Here is an 8416-nt window from a genome sequence, read left to right on the forward strand (position 1 = left end):
AGAAAAACAAATGCTATATCTCATTTTCACATTCATTTATTTCCCTTTTCCCAGCTGTGTGCAGCCTTTCCCTACACCGATGGTAATTGGTTAGATAAGTGATGACAAATGGTTTGGTCTTTGTTGCACATCCTGCTAAATCGTGGGAAGGAGAGGCGGCTCAGATCTCCACGGCCAGCAGCCAGCTATTCTCCCATATCTTGCGTGTCTGTCAGATTCACTCTATGGGAGGCTGGTGTGCCGGGAAAAAATACTCAGCTTTATTGCCTTTCCAACATCAATTTAATGTCTAACCGACACACACACGCATTAAAATGGGAAAGAATAAAAACAGCAGGCATGGTGTGCTGAAAAAGCCTGTCAATACAAAATGTAAAAATGCATTCATGGTTAATCCCTTTGCTTCCTCTGGAGTATTTTAGAACATCTGTGTTGCTGAATTGGACAGATTGATCATATATGGGTCTAATGCATTGTTAGGCAAAAAATACACTCTGCTTAATGCCTCCGCAGCATTACAGTTTAATCATACCAAGAGTAAATATATGAATTCCTGCTTCTGAACACTCATTAAGGATGCTCACCATAAGGCTCCTTCCTGAAATGAGGCATTTGTGGCTTCGGTAGTGAGAGTAATGACCATCATTCATCCTGCCAGCTTTCATTGCCTGGTGGCGTGTTAAGCTACACATACTTGAGATTTGGGGGGTGAAGGAAAGGCAATTGTATTTAATCATCCACGGGAGGGATTTGTCTTGAGAATCACAGGCAAGTGATCGATAGTTCATGCAGTGAGAAAAACACTCCATCCACTCACCTGACATCTCTGTCCCTCTGACAGCAGCTCTCATTTAATGTATACTGGGATGAAGTAACTGAGTTATGTAACATTATTTTGAAGCAAGATACACATACATTTGAGGAAATTGGCTGAGAGAAACAGGAAATATACCAGAGGTGGCAATAAAGACGACTATAACTCGCTCAAAATGATAGATCATATCCCACTTTATCCATAATATATCTGCAGCGACAGTGACTCAACTATTAATGAGCATAATTACACACTTCACCCTCTCTTTTTCATTCACAAGTCTGATGAATGGCCTCTTCACTGGAATTTACTGTCACATGTCTTCTTTAATTCCTCCACCGAGTGACAGAGCTTTACAAAGACTGGCTGACGTCACCTGTTGTACTATGAACGCCCGCGCCGACTGATGCTTCCTGTAAAGACTCAAATAAACACGGCTGCACTCACAGGGCGAACAACAGACAGACCTGGAAGTAAGCCCCTGGAACCTATAGCTGTCATTCACCGCCTTTATTTATGTGCGCTTACAGCAAATGTCATTCTATGCCAATCGCTTTGTTAGGTACTGTACCAAATCTATTGAGGTCATTGGGGCTGAATCATGTATCTCATTTTACCGATATTCTCTTTGCCCCCACCCTTTGACTTTGAAAGAAAATCAGCAATAGCCTCAACTTATCGCTCAAAAACATATATATTGGGCACTAATGTGTATCCTGTCTCATTGTTGGAGTGTGCTTTGATCATTTATTTCATTGTAATTTACAACAGAATGTAATTTCTTGTTTTATTTGGTCAGTGGTTTGTACTCACTGAGCTTGGACCTGGTCAGGATCTGCCTCTACTGTGTATCTCTGACAGTTCAGAGATGTTAAGATAAGATTGTATTAATCCCAAGGAAAAGTATTGTGCCAGGTTGCTCCAAGACTACACTACAGAAGAATATAACGTAAAATACAGTAAAAATTGTATACAGAGTAATACAGAACCAGTGCCTATTAGTAGATATCAATAGAAATGAGAATAGGATACTAACTAGAGTGGCAATACATAGAAATATAATGATTAAGGAGTAAGTGATGTTAGATATTGAAATATTGGACATTTAAATATATTGAATAGAATATTGCACGTGATACGTGAATGGTGTTATTGCACAAAATAAAAAAACGAAAAGCAGCATAATATTACTCTACACACCATTGTCTATGTTGTTGGAATTCTTTCTTATGTTACAATCTGTGGTCCTCCCTGCAGAAGGAGGAGGAGTTTTACAGTTTGATGTAAGAAAAGTCTTTCTGTGGCATTCTGTGGTTCTTCCTGGCGGTCTTAGTCTTCCGCTATGGGTGCTGGGCTGTGACACCAGTGTGGCATGCGTGGGGTGAGCAGCATTGTCCATTATAGGGAGTAATTTCCTCGGCATCCTCCTCTCTGTCACCTCCACCAGAGACTCAAGTTGCACTCCCGGGACAGAGCAAGCTCTCCTGATGAGCTTGTGGAGTCTGTTCGTGTCAGCTGCCTTCACCCTGCTGCCCCGGCACGCTATAGCATCGAGGAGGTCGCTAGCCACCACCGAGTGATAAAACATCTGCAGCATGGTTCTGCAGACATTGAAAGACCTGACCCTCCTGGGAAAAAACAAGATTCTCTGACCTGTCATACACTGCATCTGTGTTTCTAGACTGGTCCAGCACGTCCTGTAGCTTGTTGCTGAGAAGGTCAGGTCGCATGGTGTCAAAAGCACTGGAAGATCCAAAAACCTGACTCTCATAGTGCTGCCCTCCTCCTACAGGTGAGTGTAAGCTCTAGGGTTGGAACATGGACTGCACACGGCCCAGTAATAGCTTGACTATGGAGGTGCTTCAGGACCAGCCACTCCAGACTCTTCATAACATTAGAGTGGCAGTGGGGGGGGCAGTGGGCTGTTGACATATGGGCCAATCACAGCTCTTGCAGTCTGGGTTGCCTCAACATGTAGTTACACTTTTGGGGCCTTGTGTAGGGTATACGTCTCCCTGCGTCGGCTTCGGCTTTGAAACAGAAGCATGAATTGGGCTTGACTGTGCTCGGCTCTTGGGTTTGGCTGGTGTAAGAATGGAGGGTGCCTGGGGGGCTGGATTAAAGGTGCTTTAAAAATGTGAGTGCTCCCTTTTGAATGTTAATGAGGGTACTCAAAAAACCTGCAACTGATTTCTGGATACAGCTCTTCACTCCTCGTATCACTGATCACGGGTGCAAGATTTTACAGCGGGAAAGTATCGATCGTTACATGAATCGATAAATGTGGTGATCAGAGTTGATGAACCACAGTCATATCAATATTACAAACAAATCGAGGAGAGAAATATAGGTTTGAAACTGCAGCGGGTCAGAGGACGTCGGCTGAGCAGTCGTTCCTTCATAATGTGGCTCAGGACAGATTTGCATTAACACTGTGAGAAGAATGTGGACACATGTGGCCGGGTTCACCTCTGAATGTGGTCTGGCGTGAACGGATCGATATCCGATCTGAGTGCATTCACACCTGTACTTGGAACTGTCTGCCTGTGATCGGATCACAAAAATCACATGTTAATACCTGGTTCCTCACAGAGTTACTAACATGGCTACTACAGTCTCATCATTCTCTCACTCAAATCGGTCACTGAATGAATGAAAGTTAAACCCTGGTTTCCTCTGGGCTCAAACAAAAATCATGATAAATCCTACAGGAAAAATAAAGACTACCCTCTGTCTTTCCAATGAAAAGAAACCACCCATCCCCCTGTCGTCACCCAATTCCTTTCCACATACCGGTAGTCTCTCAGTGTTTCTACTCATGTATGACGAATACAAAAAATGTATTATTATTTTGTTCACAGCAAGTGAACAAGTGGTACCAGCCTCTTCCCAGGCATTCACACTAACTCCTGTGCTCCTCTTAACCAGCCAGCCAATGTCTGACTCAACTTCATTTCACCATGTTATCACCTGGTTGTTGTCTTCTGCAGCTCGTGCTGATCTCAATTCAGAGGCCCTGATGATTTGTGACGGCAGGTTGGATAAAGGGGAACGTTCCTCATGGAAAGCTCATGTGTGGATAATAAAAGAGCTGCTGGTGGAACCATTGATTCAAGGTGTTTATTTTTCACGTAGTCAGAGGGTGTGACGTTGTGAAGCTGGGCATCCGCTGTGCTTTGGAACATGTTTGGTGGACTCAGAGGCTAACTGAGAACTTCTGTGTATGAACCTGCACTAAATCTACTGTAAAAGACAGAGATTTTATCATGAAGGTCTATTGTACTGTACCTGTTAATAGAGCCTTATACAAATAGCTGTTTAATACAGTAGGTAAATGATTGGCCATGGAAAAATATCAATCCAATACAATTTGTACAGATTGTATTATTAGATAAGAGCTTCCAGAGTTCGGGTCGTCCTGTAACAAATGCAAATTATCATATTCACACAGGACAAACAGATTACGTCCTCTTTGAATATCAAACCAATATTACTGTAACCACATTAACATTAAAAATACATTCATATATTTTTTTAATTTATGTAGTTATTGAATATCATCGGGCTGCTGTGAGGGAAAAATAAGCCATCTGAAGAAGTCACCTTGGAGTTAAAAAGATTTTTGATGAATGTTTGTTACTTTTAATTACATTCCATGGAACAAACAATTAATCAACATTAATGGAAAATGAAAATGATCTTTAGCAGCAGATGCAAATACAAGATTACAAAGTCAATAATGAGCCTAGATTAAAACGTGTTGCAGACCGAGTTTTATGCTGCGTTTTTTATTTATTTATTTCACATCAGGCAGATCTTAGTAGAATTGAATCCTCCATATATTGGGCTGATTGATCTAGTGAAGAGCAATGTTGCTGTTCTTTTTAAATTTGATGGGAGAAGAGCTGTGGGAGCGCCCCCTCGTTTTCCGGCCTGTATATATGCACTCTCACAAAGCTCCCGGAGCATCAACAATTCACCGACATATGCTCAAGATGTCTTCCCCATCGCTTCCCCACAGCGAGCTGTTGTCTGAGAAAAGTGGTTGTTTGTGAATGGAACACATTTGTTCTGCGAAGCTACCTGAGAGCTCAGAGCACGGCTCCTCTCCGCAGCTCCTTGAGACTCGTCTTTGTGAGAGGGTGCTTTCTTACGCCAGAGAGAGAAAAGATTGGTCAGTATTAAGCCGCCCACGCTCCACCTCCACAAGGTCCCCGGGGTTAAGATCACCAATCAGAGAATGGTGATTGAGCCCTTGTGATGAGAAACTGCGAGAGCCTCTGGAGATCCAATCAAGAGTCCCCAAGGCAGGATACAAAATCTGCGCTTTAGCAAACTCTTTCACATTGGGATTCAATCAGGTGCTTTGTGCGAGATGGGGAGTCTTCTCATGTCAAGGTTAGAGATAGTGAAAGAGAGAGAGAGACAGTTGGAAGCATTAGAGCAGCTCTTTAATGGTGTTAGCGCCGGCAAAACAAGGTGCAGCTAATCTTCTTTTTGAGCAACATCCAAATTGGCCGACCCGAGTGAAGTTGCATCAAAGTTTGTCCCAGGGCTGATTTACTGAAGAGAGCTGCATTTGAAAATTGTCAGTGTGTCACTTTTTCTCTCCCTCCCTCTCCTCTGGCACCATCTCTCTCTCTCAGGAACTCTAAGCTGCACAGATTGGCACTCCCTTAATTCCCATAATTCTATGCATTTTTCAAACAGTCACATGAAAACCGCTGGTGAATTTCAACCACAGGCTGAGAATGTGGCACAGCTTTGCTTGCTGCTCGTATTGATTTCAACTTCTTGGACTGAGGCAAGGAGCTTCAGGGACGAGAAAAATTATGTTTAAGGGTTTCCATGACAACAAGTGCCCGACCAGTCTTTTTTGAGTCTGCTGTGTGTGGGAAAGGAAAGGACACACAGGTCGATGATAATTGCTGTTAAAACTCATCTTTATTGTCTTAGAGAAAATACTTCAGTAAGATTTCCCTGCATCAACTTACTTTTTGCCTCAATCCAGAACATGATTTGATGTTCTCAGTCTGCAACAAATGCCATGCAAATTCATGTTATGGAAACAGTAACAAAGTCCAAACATTGATATAGTAGCCTCAATAAGTCCACCTGCTCATTCCTATCACCATATCAGCCACAACTATGAATGTGCTTGTGTCACATAAGGATTGGTTTGATGTGTTCGACCGGTTTGGTAGTGCTGAGCCAGCTTCCCACACCGACATCAGGGTGTCTCACAATCTAAGAGATTACAGAAATCAATATGCTGAACCCAGAGAGTTGCTTGGCCAAGCGCTTTAATTCACAAGAAATGGCAAAAATAGATCAGCATCACTGTGGTTTCACAAGAAACGTTATATGAGAAATTCATCACAACATTTAAAAAAAAAATCGTTATTTCAGAAACATAAGCATGGAGGTGCTGTCGCTCACATTCTCATTAAATAAAAGTAAAATATACAAAGAAAATTGCATTTTAAGACATGACATCTGCAAGTTGGGATCAATCCAGTAGTAGTTAACCACTGCCTGCAGTACTATGAAAGACGGAGGCCTCTGAGGTGAGAGACAAAAAGGAAAGTTTGTTTCAGTCGTGTCTCATTAGTGGGAAAGGGACGCAGCGGCAGTCTGTTTCAAATAGAGCTGAAAGACTAAATGGAGAGCAAGGACATTTTTCACCTCCAGGTAATCTTCTTTTCGCAGCGCAACAATTATTCAGCCTGATGAGGTTATGGACAGAGTAGAGAGGACACACCGAAATCCTGCCTTCAGCGTTTTGGAAGTACAGAGGAAGCCTTTCAGTGCCGTGCAGCCGGAGCGAGCTTTTGTTCCAGTGCTTGTTGTTTATTTTGTCACAAACCTCTCAAATCCCAGTTAACAGCCATGAGGAAATCATCATTAATATCTGCAGGTATTGACTGGGAAGACATTTGAGCTGAATAGACTTTGCCATCCAGTGTAATTACACACCTGAGCACAAGGTAAACAGCAAGTAACACACGAAGGAATAAAATAATGAAGGTGTTTCTATCAGCTGAATAAATGGAGCGACGCCGACGAGCTAGTTCAGGCAACCAACCCCAGCTGCACTGCTCCAATCATGTGACATACCTCACTCTCCACAACCATCTATAATACTGACCCACCTTATCAGGTGGTCTAGAGATAAATTTCCCATCATCCCCTTTGCTCGCACTGCTGCTGCAGAATTGCTCCCAGTTGCTTCAGCCCCTCCACCACCGCAGCATCCACCTGTATTTGTATTTGCTCATCACTCCACTCATTCATGTGTAATCACATGGGAGAGTGATTAAGTTGGAGCCCAGATGCCAAACACTAAACCTGTCCTAATGCTGCTATAAATGTTTGAACGTGAGTTGTCTGACTGAACTCCTGTTCCTTAATCCGGTGGACAAATAAGCAAAAATCGACATAATGAAGAAAAGTACAGTAGCAGTAGCAGTACAACAGGAAAATGTCCTAACTCCCACTGTCAACTAACTTTGAATATTTATTATTATCTGGCATTCATTTCATGGTTACTGTTCCAATTTTCATTTAAATTTTTGTTTGAGTGCATTTCTCACAATTTTCCAAACTGAAATCGGTGTCAGTCTTGAGTAAAGCTGTGCACATACAGGGTTAACAGAGGTTGCCATACTATATATCAAAATCACATTAATAACGATATTTTTAAGTTGGTCTTTGAATATCTGTATTAAGCTGTTTTCTACGGTGGCCCTGAAAGCTCAACGAACGGCAACTTAAGAAAACACATGCAAGTTGACAAAACACCTGCAAAAAGAGAAAAGCGCTGCAAATACCGGAACGAGCTGCAAATAGAGAAACGCGCAGCAAATACCGTAACGCGTTGCAAAAAGCCAAACGCGCAGCAAGAAGCCAAACGCGCAGCAAGAAGAGGCCACAACACAACGGAAGTGTTTCCAGGGGACAGCTAAAAGTGATGGACACTGCTGCCACAAAAACGTCCAATACACCATAGAAATTCTGAAATTTGTGTGTGTGTGTGTGTGTGTGTGTGTGTGTGTGTGTGTGTGTGTGTGTGTGTGTGTGTGTGTGTGTGTGTGTGTGTGTGTGTGTGTAGCGAGGGCTCCGGTCCCGGGCATAGACTGTATATAGGTCCCGGGTCCCGGGGCTCCGACCCCGCCCACTCGCTCTTTTGATAGTAAAGGTTTCCTACCCCTGCTGACTATGGACAATATATTGCCTCACAAACAGGGGCTTGCTTGTTAGCGCTGTTTATTCAGTTTAACAGGAGAAGACGACATGTCTCTAGATCGGATCATCTTCCGTGATCAGAGCTCACTGTGGCTCTCTCCGAGTGAGTGGGCGGGGTCGGAGCGCCGGGGGACACACGTACACACACACACACACTCGCCCGCTCCTGGTATTTCATGATGGCCTGATACGGTGATGATTTAAAAAATGTACGTGACGTTCACTCACGTTCATCGTTACGTTCACGTTAATAATATGAAAACTGATTCGTTAAGTTCAGCGTTCGCTAAACATATGCACAACATTGTACTCTACAGCCACTGCAGAGGGGCCGAAGAGCTGCGGGTGGCCGAACCC

This window comes from Pleuronectes platessa, chromosome 18 (genome assembly GCF_947347685.1).
Source record: "Pleuronectes platessa chromosome 18, fPlePla1.1, whole genome shotgun sequence".
NCBI classification, from domain to species: domain Eukaryota; kingdom Metazoa; phylum Chordata; class Actinopteri; order Pleuronectiformes; family Pleuronectidae; genus Pleuronectes; species Pleuronectes platessa.